The sequence below is a fragment of the Pan troglodytes genome, chromosome 7 (genome assembly GCF_028858775.2).
Source record: "Pan troglodytes isolate AG18354 chromosome 7, NHGRI_mPanTro3-v2.0_pri, whole genome shotgun sequence".
In the NCBI taxonomy this organism is placed as follows: Eukaryota; Metazoa; Chordata; class Mammalia; order Primates; family Hominidae; genus Pan; species Pan troglodytes.
Genome location: NC_072405.2, coordinates 135,268,553 through 135,283,719, shown reverse-complemented (window position 1 = coordinate 135,283,719; position 15,167 = coordinate 135,268,553). Strand labels below are relative to the sequence as shown.

Sequence of the window (15,167 nt, the reverse complement as noted above, 5' to 3'; positions counted from 1 at the left end):
GTTTTGTTTTTATTTTTGTTTTGAGATGGAGTTTCACTCTTGTTGCCCAGGTTGGAGTGCAATGGCAGGATCTTGGCTCACTACAACCTCTGCCTCCCGGGTTCAAGCAATTCTTCTGCCTCAGCCTCCCCAGTAGCTGGGATTACAGGTACCCACCATCATGTCTCACTAATTTTTGTATTTTTTTTTTGGTGGTGACAGGGTTTCACCATGTTGGTCAGGCTGGTCTCGAACTCCTGACCTCAAGTGATCCACCCGCCTCGGCCTCCCAAAGTGCTGGGATTAAAGCGTGAGTGACCATGCCCGGCCGCACACAAGCTTTTTTGTTTTGTTTTGTTTTAAATTATTTTATTTTATTTATTTATTTTTGAGATGGAGTTTTGCTCTTGTTGCCCAGGCTGGAGTGCAATGGCACGATCTCAGCTCACTGCAACCTCCGCCTCCCGGGTTCAAGCAATTCTCCTGCCTCAGCCTTCCTTGTAGCTGGGATTACAGGTACCCACCATCATGCCTGGCTAATTTTCATATTTTTTTTTAGTAGAGACGGGATTTCACCATGTTGGTCAGGCTGGTCTCAAACTGCTGACCTCAAGTGATCCACCTGCCTCAGCCTCCCAAAGTGCTGGGATTAAAGGCGTGAGTCACCATGCCCAGCCGCATATAAGTTTTTTTTTTTTAAAAAGCAATTTTATTTTATTTATTTATTTATTTTTGAGGTGGAGTCTCACTCTGTCATCCAGGCTGGAATGCACTCTCAGTCACTGGGTTCAAGCAATTCTCCTGCCTCAGCCTCCTGAGTAGCTGGGATTACAGACATGCACCACCACACCTGGCTACTTTTTGTATTTTTAGTAGAGACAAGGTTTCGCCATGTTGGCCAGGCTGGTCTCGAACTCCTGACCTCAAGTGATCTGCCTGCCTCAGACTCCCAAAGTGTTGGGTTTACAGGCACGAGCCACTGTGCCCGGCCTGCATACCAGTTTTTAATATAGTTGTAGTGAAACTGTATAGAATATTGTGTTATACCAGTGGCTGTCAACCAAAGGGAAATTTCCTCCCAGGGAACATTTGGCAATGTGTGGAGACATTTTTGGTCATCACAGCTAAGGGAGTGAAGGGAGGGAGGTGGCATGTGATATGGCATCTAATGGATGGAGACCAGGGATGCGGCTAAACATCCTGCAATGCACAACATAGCCCCCTACAACAAAGAAGTATCTGGTCCAAAATGCCAGTAGTGCTGACATTCAGAAACTCTGTATTGTATTAACACTTTTAAGAACTAATTTTACTTAATATACAGTGTTCAATATTCCTACATTGCCTTTGAACTAATTTAATCTGTGTCTTAGGTTGTATATCATGCATACTGAATGAAACTTAATGAGTATATAATATTCCATTGAGTTAATATGAAATAATTTACATAACTAGCCCCTTGTTGTCAGGTAGTAAGGTCAAGATACTTTGCTATTGAACATAGCACTGCAATGATCATTATGCAAATGTCTTAATTTGAAACATTTCCTTTGCATTAATTTCCAATTGTGACATTCTAGATCCACTGCAGAAAAAGAGGCTGGTAAGGTTCTGTGATTAATATTTTATATTTTAAGTTCTTGAGAACAGTGACTTGCCTTATTTAATATTTTAATTCCTAAAATTCAACATTATCTTGTATACGCCATGTCTCAATAAATGCTCATTTAATGTAAATCTTCTTTATCATGTTAATAAAGTATTCCTCAAGATCTTGTTTCCTAAGAACGTTTTAAAAGCCAAGATGATCATATTTTTTTTGATATATGAAACATGATTTATTTATATTAACTAATTCCCCAGGGTTATTCTTGTATTCTTGAAATTAGCCCTACTTGTCCATGGATATTATTCTTTTCACATATTGACTGATGTGAGATGTTGGCATGTCATCTAAGTTTTATTTGCAACAGAGCTTGGTTTATCATTTTAATTTTTTGTGCAATCTTTGCCTAGGCAGGTATAAAGGGAGCAGAATAGTGGCAAAATGTTCACACAGATGAGCAAGTTAGTCACAGAAGAAAGCAGAGGAGATGATCATGTGAAGAAATAAAGGTATAGGGGAGAAAAGCAATAAATCATAACTTCAACACACGGCCTTTCTTCTTGGTTTCTTTAAAGACAGCAAAAAAAAATATGAAGCCAGACTCACATAAATCGAAGTAGATAAATGAATAAACAGCCTGTCATCCTCAAAGAGTTTATCCAGCACTCTCCCATATGTCAATTATTCAACAACTATTTACTAAGCATCTACTACACTCAGGTATTCTGTTGGATGCTAAGGAAATCATGGTGAATAATTTGTTCTATGTACAGCCATATCTTAAGAAGTACATTCTAAGTAGTGCCACTCTTACATTGAAGTGCTGGAGGAAAACAAGTGATTTCCTAAATTACAACAGTAATGTAGGCTTAGTGTAAAAAAAAAAGAAAACACCAAACTTACACATATCCATAATTTTATTACCATGCTAATATAACTTTTTCTTGTTATCTATAAACTTATAACAAATCCAAAAACATAGTGGTTAAAAACAATTTATTACTATCATTCACAGGGCCTCATGGGCTCAATGAGGCAGTTCTTAATTAGAGTGTCTCAAATGGTGGCAGTCAGAGGGCATCTTTTTTGCCCATGTGGTTAGCTTGGGCTTCCTCACAGCATGGTGGTTTCAGAGTGCTCAGACTTTTAACACAGCGTCTGGCATCCTTCAAAGCAAGTGTTCTAAGAGTCGCAGGCAGAAGCTGCAAGGACTTCTTAGGAGCTAGCTTCAGAAGTCACACGGCATGACTTTAGTAGTATTCTGTTGACCAAAGCAGTCACAAATCAGGCCACATTCAAGGGAGCAAAGGAATAAACTGCAACCCTGGCTTGTGTGGATATAGGGAGAAGAAATTTATGCTGGTCAGCCATCTTGGAGACAAGCTACCATAATTATCTTTTGTTAGTATGACTTTTCAAAAATTTTTCTACATAACCAAAATATAACCATTAAAATCAGGAAATTAACATTGATACTAACTGCAGTCTAATCCTCAGAACCCATTCAGGTTTTGCCAGTGATTCCAACAAAGTAATCCAGTTCAAAACCACACATTGCATTTAATTGTCAGGTCTTTTTGGTGTTCTTTAGCTTGGAAAAGTTCCTTTGTCTTCCCTTAACTTAAATGACCTTGGCAACTTTGATGATAGCTGACCAGTTATTACATAGAATGTCCCTCAATCTGAGTTTCTTACAATGTTTCTGATGTTTCCTTAAGTTATGTATCTTGGGTAGAAATACCACAGAAGTGTTGTATTCTTCTCACTGATACCATTGGCTGAGGCATAATTTACATCTGTCTCACTGCTGTTGATATTCAGTTAGATCACTTGATTAGGGTGGTATCCACTAGGCTCCTCCTAGCAGAGAACTAGGAATAACTTCCAAATTGCTCTTTAACCCTTTGTAATTAATAAGTGTTTTGTGCAGAGTTATTTTGAAATAGATATCCTGTTCCTCATCAAACTTTCAATTTATTCATTTATTTCTATCTTTATGGACTTACACCTTCCTATTTTATTCAAAGGGATTGCAGTAGTTTTCTATTGCTGCTGAGACAAATCACATTTTAGTGGCTTAAAACAACATAAATGCATTATCTAACAGTTCTTTATGTCAGGAGTCTGACACAGGACTCACTGGGCTAAAAATCAAGGTGTTGACAGGGTGACATTGCTTCCTGGAGGCTCTGAGGGTGAATCCATTTTATTGCCTTTTCTGTCTTCTAGAGGCCACTCACATTCCTTGTCTCCTGGATCCCTTCCTCCATTTGGAAGCCAACAACACAGGTTGAGTCCTTCTCATGCTTCCATCTCTCCGGTTCTCTGTAGTCAGGAAGGATTTCTATTTTTAAGGACTCATGTGATTACACTGGGCCTGTCTAGATAATCTGTATTAGTCAGTGTTCTCTGGAGGAACAGGACTAAAAGGATAGATGTATATATAAAAGGGAGTTTATTAGGAATATTGACTCACACAATGCCAAGTTGAAGTCCCACAATAGGCTGTCTGCAAGCTGAGGAGCAAGCAAGGAAGTCAGTTTGAGTCTCAAAACCTCAAAAGTAGGGAAGCCAACAATGCAGCCTTCAGTCTGTGGCAGAAGGCCTGAGAGGCCCTGGCAAACCACTGGTGTAAGCCCAAGAAGCCAAAAGCTGAAGAACTTGGAGTCTAATGTTCGAGGGCAGGAAGCATCCAGCAAGGGAGAAACAGGAAGGCTGGAAGACCCAGCCAGTCTAGTCCTTCCAGGCTCTTTTGCCTGCTTTATCCTAGCCATGGGGCATCTGCTTAGATCGTGCCCATCCATATTGAGGGTAGGTCTGCCTCTCCCAGTCCACTGACTTAAATGTTAACCTCCTTTGGCAACACCTTTATAGATAACACCCAGGAACAATGCTTTGCATCCTTCAATCCAATCAAGTTGACACTCAATATTAGCTATTACATAATCCAAGATAATCTTTCTATTTTTGGGTCTCTAATCAAATCTGCAAGTTCCCTTTTCCCATGCAAGATTCCATGTTCATAGATTCCACTGATGCAGGCATAGACAACTTTGTAGGCCATTATTCTGCCTACCACAAGGATTATAATCCCTTATATTAATTATTTTGATGGTCAAATTGTCTCCAACTGGCTCTTTGAGTTATCTACAAGTTAGCTTCTGGGTCCTTTTGATATGACTCCATAGTCTTTGAGAGCTTCCTTGCTTTCTGGCACAAAAATATCTTTTAGATTCATCTTGTACTTTTTAGTCCAAACCCTAGAATCAGTCATTTCTCCAAAGAACCTTGATTCCTTTTAGGGGAGAATGGTATTTAGAAGCCAAAGTCAACACTTTATTATAAAATTGGCTTTGTGTTAGATGATTTTGCTCAACTGTAGGCTAATGTAAGTTTTCTGAGCATGTTTAAGATAGGCTAGGCTAAGCTGTGATGTTTGGTAGGTTAGATGTATTAAATGCATTTTCAACTTATGATAATTTCAATTTACAAGGGTTTATCAGGATATAATCCCATCACAAGTCAAACAGCATCTGTAATGTCTTTGTCAGCTAATTTTAACATCTGTGTCAGTTTCTGGATTGGTTGTGATTGACCCATTTATCTCCATACTCTGGAGCAGATCTTTTTGATTCTTTGCATGCATTGTAATTTTTTATTGGCTGATATACTTTAAACATTATCTTGTTGGGGCCTGGATATTTTTGTATTCTGATAAATATTTTTGAGTTTTGTTCTAGAACTCAGTTAAATTATTAATACTTGGAAATAAGTTGATCCTTTCAGGTCTTGCTTTTAAGATTTGATAGGTTGCCTGGCGCAGTGGCTCACACCTATAATCCCAGCACTTTGGGAGGCCGAGGTGGGCAGATCGCCTGAGGTTGGGAGTTCGAGACCAGCCTGGCCAGCATGGGAAAACCCCATCTCTACTAAAAACACAAAAATTAGCCTGGCATGGTGGCAGGCACCTGTAATCCAAGCTATTCAGGAAGCTGAGGCAGGAGAATTGCTTGAACCTGGGAGGCAGAGTTTGCGGTGGGCCGAGATCATGTCATTGCACTCCAGCTGGGAAACAAGAGCAAAACTCTTGTTTCAAAAAAAAAAAAATTTTGATAGGTTGAACCAGAGCAGTATTTAGGCTAGGGCTAATTGTTTCCTACTAACGAAGCAAAAATCCTTCTGTGTACTCTACTGAATGCCCTGTGGAACACACAATTTTCCAGTCTGGCATGTGGGAAAAGGCACATTTTCCAGTCATGTGTGAGTGTTGGGTGCTGTTACCTTTAAATTGCTTGTGGTTCTTTCTCTGTCATCCAGTAGTTTCTTATATGTATGCATTAATCATTACTTAGCTGCATACTCAAGGGAAGCCACCTCCATAATTCTCTGTACATCTCTCTCCTCTCTGGTACTCTGTCCTTCTTATTTGCAATTTCTGGTTCTCTTCATTTGTTCCTGTGGATTTTGATAACCATCTGGCTTGGTGTCATTGTCCTACTCTGATACAACTTTGCTCTCACCCACTTCTGTGCTGTTATTGGCAAATAAGTCATATTTCCAAATGTTAGAGTGAAACAATACAATTATCTATATATCGTTTTATACAATTGTTTTTTAAATCAATTGAAAGAATGGAGAAAGAATATTCGTGTGTAGTATCTTTTATAATTGCATAATTACTTTTACTGGTGCTCTTAATGTACATGTGTGTGGATTCAAATAACTTTCTGGGGTCATTTGTTTTCAGCCTAAAGAACTGCCTTTAGTACTCCTTGTAAGATACATTTACTAGCAATAAATTCTGTTTCTTTTCTAATAGGGAAAAGTCGATTTTTCCTTCATTTTGAAAGCTTTGCTGAAGTTTCTTTGCTGAAGATTCTTAGTTGACAGTTTTCTTTTTCTTTCAGCACTTTACATCTGTCATCCCACTTCCTTTTGGCTCTATTGTTTCTGATGAAAAATCAGCTGTTAATCATATTGAGGTTCTTTTATATGTGATGAGTCATCTTTCTCTTACTGCTTTTAAGATTTTCTCCCTATCATTGGCTTTCAGAATTTTTCTATGCTATATCTGTGTGTGGATCCCTTTGCATTTATTCTACTTGAAGTCTGTTGATTTTCTTGAATGTTTAATTTTTTTTGTTTTTAAAAATCAAATTTGGAAAGTTTTCAGCTATTCTTATTTTTGAACATTTTTTCTACTCCTTTTTCTCCCTCTTTTCCTTCTGATACTTCCATTACTCATATGTTAGCATGCTTTATGGTGTTCCATATTGAGGCTCAGTTCATTTTTCACTACTTTTTCTCTGTTTTTCAGATGGTATACTCTCTACCAATCTATCTTCAAGTTTGCTAGTTTTTTTCTTCTGCCAATTCAAATCTATTGTTGAGCCTCTCTAAAATTTTTATTTTTAAATAAAAAGTTTTAATTTATTTTTCAACTCCAAAATTTTCAATTGGTTTTACTAATTTATATCTCTTTATTGATAGTCTCTATTTGATGTGACATTGTTATTTTACCTATTTAATTATAGTTTCCTTTAGTTCTTTGAACTTACTTATAGGGTGAGAGTAATTGTGATCCTAGTATTTTCAGCACGCTGTAACCTGTCTATGAGAAAGGGGGCTAGGAGAAACCAGGGAGCACCAGACCTCTCAGATGCACTCACTTGTAATTAAGTCCCTGCAACAGGTAGCCATGGGCAATGAAAAAATGCTAATGGATTGCCCATTCAGAGAAGATACCAAAACCCTTGGCTGAGAGCATCCTCAAGATCCTATTGACTCTTTCTCTACAGTGTCTCCTTCTTAGCCTCCATCCCAGTCCTGACCCCACCTTCTATTTGAGCCATTACCACAGCCTTCTACCTACATGCTTCTAATTCCTTAACAATAATACAGTTAGTCCACTTACTTAAAATACTCAATCAGGGCTCCTCCAGAAGGTGTGCACACTCAATCTTCATTTATCACTCTTCATGTTTCATCTCTATTGTTATGCATTTCAATCCCTCTGTGTCTAGCAGCACAGAAGATATAATTATTACCAAGGGCTTACTATTTATCAGGCCCCATGCTAAGTGCTTCCCATGCAACAGCTCATTTACTCCTCACGGCAACCCTACAAATTAGGTACTTTGACAGATTATAGAATGAAAGCTTAGGAAGGTAAAGTAATTAGAACATTTTCTTACAGCTAGAAAATGGTAAAGACTATATTAAAAAGAAAAAGAACACAGAGTTTCTGACCTAAAACTTGACATCTAATTGGAATGATAAGACCAACATGTGAAATAATTAGCAAATGTTGTAAGATGTTGTGCTAACCTGTTTTTTCCCCTTGTTATAATTTATTTCCTCGCTTTCCAAATTATAACTGCATCCAGAACAAAGATTTCATTTCCCACTATTTGTATATTTCAAAACACACAGTGCTCTGCTGGGCATAAAATGAGTAATCAGTATATTGGTGCCAGAGGACAGTGAGTGTAGGACTGAGCACTTATGGAACAAGTAGAAGGTCTAGAATATTTAGGTTTCGTTAAATGCCAGCCAGAAAGGGAATCTGAGACTCAGAGGGGAAATGATGCATTCAAGGTCACAGAGTTAGAGAAGGATTAGACAGAAACCAGTTCTCCAAACTCCCTGCCCAGTATACCTTCCCCTAGAGCCCACTTAGTTCAGCCCAGGGCATGTGGTATTCACACCATAGTTCTCTTATTTATGGAACTAAAAGGCCCTGCATCCCATATCTCAAAATATACAGCTTTTCTCCTTGTAGCTGACACCTACCTCCAGAGACTTAGCTCAAGATGAATCCAGAGCTCTCTGGTCCAGTGGAGATGCCTCTAGTCCCTGTCACTTTGCACTTTGGGTATTTCACAACCAGAGTGTCCCTGGGTATTTCTCAACCAGTGTCCCGACAGGGACCACCCTTACTGATTTACTTGCCTGCCCTCCCATCAGATGAGAAACTTTCTAAAGTCAGAACCACGGCTCCTGTGACTTGGAGAAATCATTACCTAACACGGTGCCTGGCATGTGACCTCCTAAAAGATGCTTAGTGAATGAATGACTGCAATCCAGGCAACTCATATGTGATGTGGTCAGGATCAACTGTGGCTTCTTGGAGTAAGAGGCAAACTGACTTGAGATGCAGGCTGAGTGCAGCTCACCCATTCAAATCCTGGTTTACAGCTCTGTGATGTTTGGTTAAGTCATTTTTAAAAAAATTCCAGTTTCCTCATCTGTTAAAGTTCGAGTTGATAATACTTACCTAGGGTTTTTTGAGAGTTCACTTACAGAATTAAAGAACTGGTCACATAGGTACTCAATTAATGTTACATTTCATATAGCATCATGGTGACATCATGTGATATCCCAGCTTTGCCACTTTGTAACCTCAATGCAAGCTTGCCACTTGGGAACCAGGTGGAAACAGGTGAAATAACACAAGGTGTCCCTTCATTTCACATGTATTTGAGGGTCTCCAGCATGCTGTTTGCTTCTGGGAAGACAACAGTGAATGCAACAGACACAGCTTTGCTCTCTTGTGGAGAGTATAGTCTAGCAGGGGAAGTAGACAATCTAGAGACAAACACATGAGCAAGCCAGATAGTTTCTGAAAGTGGGTAAGTGCTTCGAAGAAAATAAAAGAGAGAAATAGGATAGAGAATGGCTGGGGTGGTCCAAGAAGGTCTCTTTAAAGGGATGACATTTTAGCTGAGACCCATAATATAAGAGCCAGCCGTATAGATGGGAGTATGCTATGGTGAATGATTAGCCAGTACGAAGCTCCTGAAGCAGACAGACTTGGGGTGTTCAAAGCATGAGAAGAAAACCAGATTGGGTTGGAGCACAGAAGGTGAAGAATGGCAGAGATGAGGCTGCAGAAGAGCAGAGACCTGATCACGGAGGACCTGGTGATCTAGCTAAGGAGCAAGGAGTCCCAGGAAGCAAAATGGGAGGTCACAGAAAGGCTCTGAGCAGGGGGTGATACGCTCTAGTTTGCATATTGAAAAGATTATCTGGGTGGGTGTCAGGTTAGGAAAAGGCATGGTGGATAAGCCCCATCTTCTGAGCTGGGTTCTGCTACCCCAGGGTGCTTCCAACAGACATTTAAGTGGGAGTCAGGAGCTACAGACAAGGGGCTGCGTCTGTAAGAAGCTTCTAGGCTTTTACACTTCCCTATGCTGTTTCTGTAACCCCATATTCTGTAAAATCCTATGCCTTGTGGATTTGTCTTTGGAGAATGGAGCAATAAGGTGGAGCCAAAGATAAGGAATCCAAAGGTGTAGAGTGGGAAGAGGCAGCAGGCCCAAGAGCCAAGGCCCCAGGGAAGCAGCAAAAAAATTGGAAGGAAACCCCAAAAACAGCAGGTCTGGACTTGAGAAGCAGAAAGGCTTATGAAGCAGAAAGAGAGAGAGAAAGGGAGTTTTACACCTCATTATACCCATTTACTTACATAGGCAGCCCCTTTATCACAATGCATTTCATAGCTCAGCTCTTTCAACAACATCTAATTACATTGCCTAATTACTATCTCTACATCACCTACCAACATTTAACTCACTCTTTCCTCGTTTCGGCAGAAGAACCCTACATGGACAATGGATTTTTTTTGGCAATAGGGAACCAACTCGAGGTATTTAAGATGTGATGATGAAAAGCAGGGTTGAGAAAGATTTTACCCCAGTAGGTTGTAGAAATTTCTGGATGCAGAGAGACCAGCTGGAGAGCAATCCGGTACAGCCATCCAGGCCCTATGAACTCATGACTTGGGCAGTTGTAAAAAGGAAACCAACCTGAATGCAAAGGGAAGACAGGTCTGAGAGTCTGTTCTTAATTTTCCTTTTGGTCTTTCTACCTGGATCTCAGATATTGCTCTGTGAATTTAAAGGGACATTTTGTGTGCGTGTGTCCAAGTTCATGAATGCTGTGCTCAGCATGTGCTATTACTCTGTGAAAGTTATGAAGTAATTCTTAAGGAAAGAAATAGGCCATACACTAACTGGGTGAACAAAAATAGGTCATGGCATGAAGACAGAAGGGCTGCTGGCCAAGTCTGGGGAGCCAGAAGGCAGCCATCTGCTAGGACACAGGGCAGTGCCCATCCTCACTGCTCGGTCCCTGCCATGAACCTGTGATAGGACAATTGTGCTGAACATGGCCACTGCTTCTTACCCCCTTGGGAAAGGAACATCCTTTTGTTGCTTAGCCACCTTAAAAGGTAGAATTCCATCTCAGTGTTCAAGTCTTGGCTCACTAGCTCTGTAATATTTGGTAAGTCACTTAATTTTTTTGAATCCCAGTTTTTTCACTTGTGAGAATAGGAGATGATAGTGCTTACCCAGGGTGTTTTGAGAGTTCAGTCACAGAATTAAGAGAATCAAGCACATAGGTGCTCGATTAATGTTCCTTTCCATATAGCAGTGTGGTGACATCATGGGATACCCCAGCTCTGCCACTCTGTAACCACCCAGAAAGCTTGCTGCTTGAGACAGCTCTGTAACACCTGCATGCCTCAGTTTCCCTACCAACAATATGGGAACAATCACAGTCTAACCCATATGATGGAGTTGTTAGGAGAAGTAAACGAGTTCCACATGGGAAGTGCTGAGAGCAGGGCTGGCACACAGACACCCTGAAGGATTAGATTTTCTTCTTCTTCTTGTTCTCAGACTGCTGGACACACTTCACACCTGTGTTTCAAAGGATGAAATCACTTGACAATGTTCAGGTAGAAACAAGCCACGCAGTTCCCTTTGTGTTTGCACTTTTAGTACAGACGGGGTTTTGCCATGTTGGTCAGGCTGGTCTCGAACTCCTGACCTCAGGTGATCCACTTCCCTTGGCCTCCCAAAGTGCTGGGATTACAGACATGAGCCACCGCGCCTGGCCTCCATGTCTTTTTCACTAGGTGCCCAAACTAAGGCAAGCAGCCTCTATCTGAAATATGCGGATCTCATGACAGTTTCCCTAACCCTAATGACAGTTTCCAGAGAGAGGGTGGAAATTGGCAATAGCTCTTCAAAGCTTCTACTGGTCATGCTGCATATGTCACTTCTGCTTACATTTCATTGGCTGGAGCAAGTCATATGGTCAGGCATGACATCAGCAGGGCAACCTTGGGCAGTTAACAGTTAACAGTTGGCAGTTAACGGTCGGAGGGTAAAACACAATCATGGTGCCATAAAAGAGTGAAGGAGCCAGCATTACACACAGACAGCCCGCAGAAGGGCAGCAACATTTTGGAGCTCCTTTTAGTTCTCTTTATTGATATATTTTAATTGAACCCAGATTTTTTTTTTTCCTGTCTAGCCCTTGGAGACAAGCTCTGCCAGAGCTCATATAGCAGAGAGAAGGTCTTGAGATTAGTGATACTCAGCATTTCTGACACTGGAGACCTGCATAAAAATTTAACAAACTGGGAAGCAGTTTTCATGACAACCCTTTTCATTGCATAGATGTTACCAAGAGTTTGGGGGTGTTTTTAAGAAAAGCCATTAGGCTGGAAGTCAGACACACCTGGATTTGAGATCTGCTCTGCTACTTCGTACTTGCATGGTTTTGAGGAATCATTTGGCCTCTTTTCAGGTTTTAGATCCTTCATCTGTAAAATGAGGATGGTTGTGAGAAAGGGAAATTGCTCTGTAAACAGTGAAGCACTATTCAAATGCTCAGGCTTTGTAAAAAATTGATGGAAAATGTCATAAGAAGTGGGCAGTTCTGGTTTTCTTCCATTGCTATAGGAAGCTGGCACACACAAGAAAGTTTATTGACAGCAGCTGAGATGTGCTGAAGCTGGTAATTATCTTCAAGACAGGCTGAGTTTTGATTGTACGTAAGGGTGCCTGGTAGACCTATCAATCAGACATGTGCCTTGATGTAATGCTGACAGTCTATTTACACAGAGGCAGCTGTGATATTATAAAAGAATGAAAGGCATGCTGAAGGTCTAAGTTGTTGTAGGATGGTAAAAATCTGGTGTGAACATGAGCGAAAGAGTTTCTGAGTTTTCATTATGATCCAGCATTTTCGAGATGTATGAAAACTTAGCAATGATTGAATTCAACCCCTTCTCCGCATGGATAAGGAAACTGACACCCATTAATGTCTGAGTGGTTATTAATGCAGAGAGAAAAAGTCACTGTTACCTGTCTTTTATGAATGTGCTAACTCATTAATCTATAAACAACACTTCTTCTAATATTTAGCATTTAACAATTCTAAATATTTATTCACTATTTACACATAATCAGCAAAAGCACAAAACTTCGCATTAAATCTCCCCAGACATTTAAGCATTCATTACAAATTTGTAATCAAGCTCTTAGATAAACAAATAATTAAAACTATGAATCTAATAAATCAGATTTGTTGGCATGCTCTAAACACCTTAAGAAGTGACAATACATGCACAGAATGTCACTTGGATTACCGAAATTATTATACTATGGGGAAATGGCTTGCTGAGACCCTGAAGAGCCAGAGAGAAGATACTGCTCACACATGTGAAGGATACACACTCTGTTTTCTCCTCCTTCTGTATGAGAGAGCCTGCTGATGTTTTGTGACTCAAAAAGCACGAGGAGGTCTATGAGCATATTTTCAATTAAGCGCATGAGTTGTCGGCATAAATTCTTTCTGAAATGATGATACAATTCCATAGCAAAACCAGGTTATAGTATAGTGGAAATGAGCACCTTAGCTCTGTTAGTCTCCTACTCCAAGGACTGTATTTCTGAAGGGAGCACACTTGTTTTGGGAATTCTGGGAGCCAAGGGCTGGCTGCACTGTGAATGTGTTTTGCTGCTCCAGCTTCTTATGGCCCCAGATTTCTGATCATATTCTGCATCCTTGGCTAATTCTCTCAGGAATTTTACAGTGAAAAGGAGAACAAGAGTGAGAACACAAGAATAAGATCGAGAAAGGTCTCTTCTCACCAGTGCTATAATCCACCTGAAAAGCTGTAGCCACTTGCACTACTAAAACCAGTCATAAAAGTGCTAATACAGTACACTATGAATTTAAATTTGTGTCTTTATTCTCTTCATTCTAATTGTTACTGTTTAATGTTATAGCTTCCCAAGGTTATTAGTGTTATACCTTTCCAGTATCACAGTAATTTTTATAGGATATAATTGCTATACTTTCCCAGACAGAGTTGCTGAATTTACAAAAGCCCCCAAAGGAAAAAAAAAATAGGACTTCAGAACAGCTGAGTTTATAGGTTCAGGAGTTTTGACACAGAACTGGCCATTCCTGAGACTGTCCTTGCCTGTGTGGTTGAAGATGGACACAAGCACATCAGAATTCCAGCAGCAGGGTGGGAAGAGGAAGCGGAACGGAAGAAATGCCTTTTTCTTTGACAAGCGTGACCCAGAGGTTTCCTCTCTCTCTTCTGCTCATTTTTATCTGGGAACTTGGCCACATCCAGCAGCAAGGGAGGCTGGAAATAATGCTGCCCATGCCCAGACCAAAAATGGGGTGTCTTTTTAGTCTAAAAGGAGGGAGGAACTAGCACTGAGTGACATCTAACAGTGTCTGCCACTGTCCATGCTTTTGGCCACCAGATATTTGTGGGTCCTCCTCACAGACACATCTACCCTCTCTCTGAGGGAGACAAGGCCCAAACGCCTCGATTCCGTGCAAAGATCAGGAGCACCTGCAGGAAAAGCACTTGGGACCAGGAGGAGCTCCTGGAGAAGCTGGATCACTCTGTTACCCCCAAGCTCTCCCTTACCCCATACTTAACAGTGGTTCTGTATAGGAAAATTGCAATAACATTTCCCATTCTGAAAAAAGATAAGAAAACACGTATAAGTTACTCAGGTCCATATCAATGCTCAAATCTTGCTGAGCAGGAGCTAAAAAGTCTTTTTTCTGTGTTAGCAGGCGAATCTCTGGGTCAGCCCATCTGGCAACCCTGGTTGTACTTTCCAGGAGAGCCTCCCTTGGCTGACATGGTCCAGAAGATTCTCCCCTGTCCATCTGAAGCAGACATTTAGGCGATGGCCCTGGGAGGGGTGGGGAGGGGCTGCAGAGCTTTTACAGTTCCTTCCCTCAGGGGCATGGTTGGGGCCCTGGCAGCCTCCTGGCTCCAGGGCTTTGACAAGTCAGACTTAGAGTTTCCTGGGCGGTAAAATTCCCTAAGAAACCCACGTAGGCTTTAAGAATATTTGCTTCCGGTCCAGTTCATGCACAAAGAACTAAAGACAAAATCTGGTTTGGCATGCTTTTAGCCTAAAAACTTTATTTACTGACGTCCACGCTCTGCTTAGCCTCAGTGTCTCAATTTAAATGCAATTGTCCTGAGTCTATCCGAAGAAACAGGCTTGAGTGAGAGGCAACATCCTTGATTTGATCTTTGCTGCTGTCTGTTACTTGACAGAGAGCTCTGGATAGCGGTGCTTGAGGAAGGCTTGAGGACAAAGTCTGAGCTTTTGCTAATTCTTTGGAGCTTCCTTGAGGACTCAAATGGTGTCATGAGTTCTCTCTCTCTGTCTCTGCATCTCTTGGCTGTGCTGCCCTCTGGGTCTCAGGCAGGCTTCATCAGTATACCTAGGCCTATAGAAGTCAT

The 15,167-nt window shown here is 40.8% G+C and overlaps 1 protein-coding gene across 5 annotated transcripts in view; it reads right to left on the bottom strand.

The window, feature by feature from the left end:
• The window catches only part of ZNF572 (zinc finger protein 572), a 53,202-nt gene extending 38,622 nt beyond the window's left edge, over positions 1-14,580 (bottom strand). For 2 of the 5 annotated variants that reach the window (XR_010159338.1, XM_063816564.1), the window contains exons 1-2: positions 10,935-11,652; positions 7,500-7,604 (exon numbers count right to left, since the gene is read on the bottom strand). The gene's annotated coding sequence lies outside the window, so the exon portion shown is untranslated. Of the gene's footprint in view, positions 1-5,866; positions 6,117-7,499; positions 7,605-10,275; positions 11,671-12,112; positions 12,198-13,865 lie in introns of those variants that run through there. The other 3 variants (XM_063816565.1, XR_008536940.2, XM_016959842.4) reach the window with 3 other exon arrangements.
• Positions 14,581-15,167: the final 587 nt, after the last annotated feature.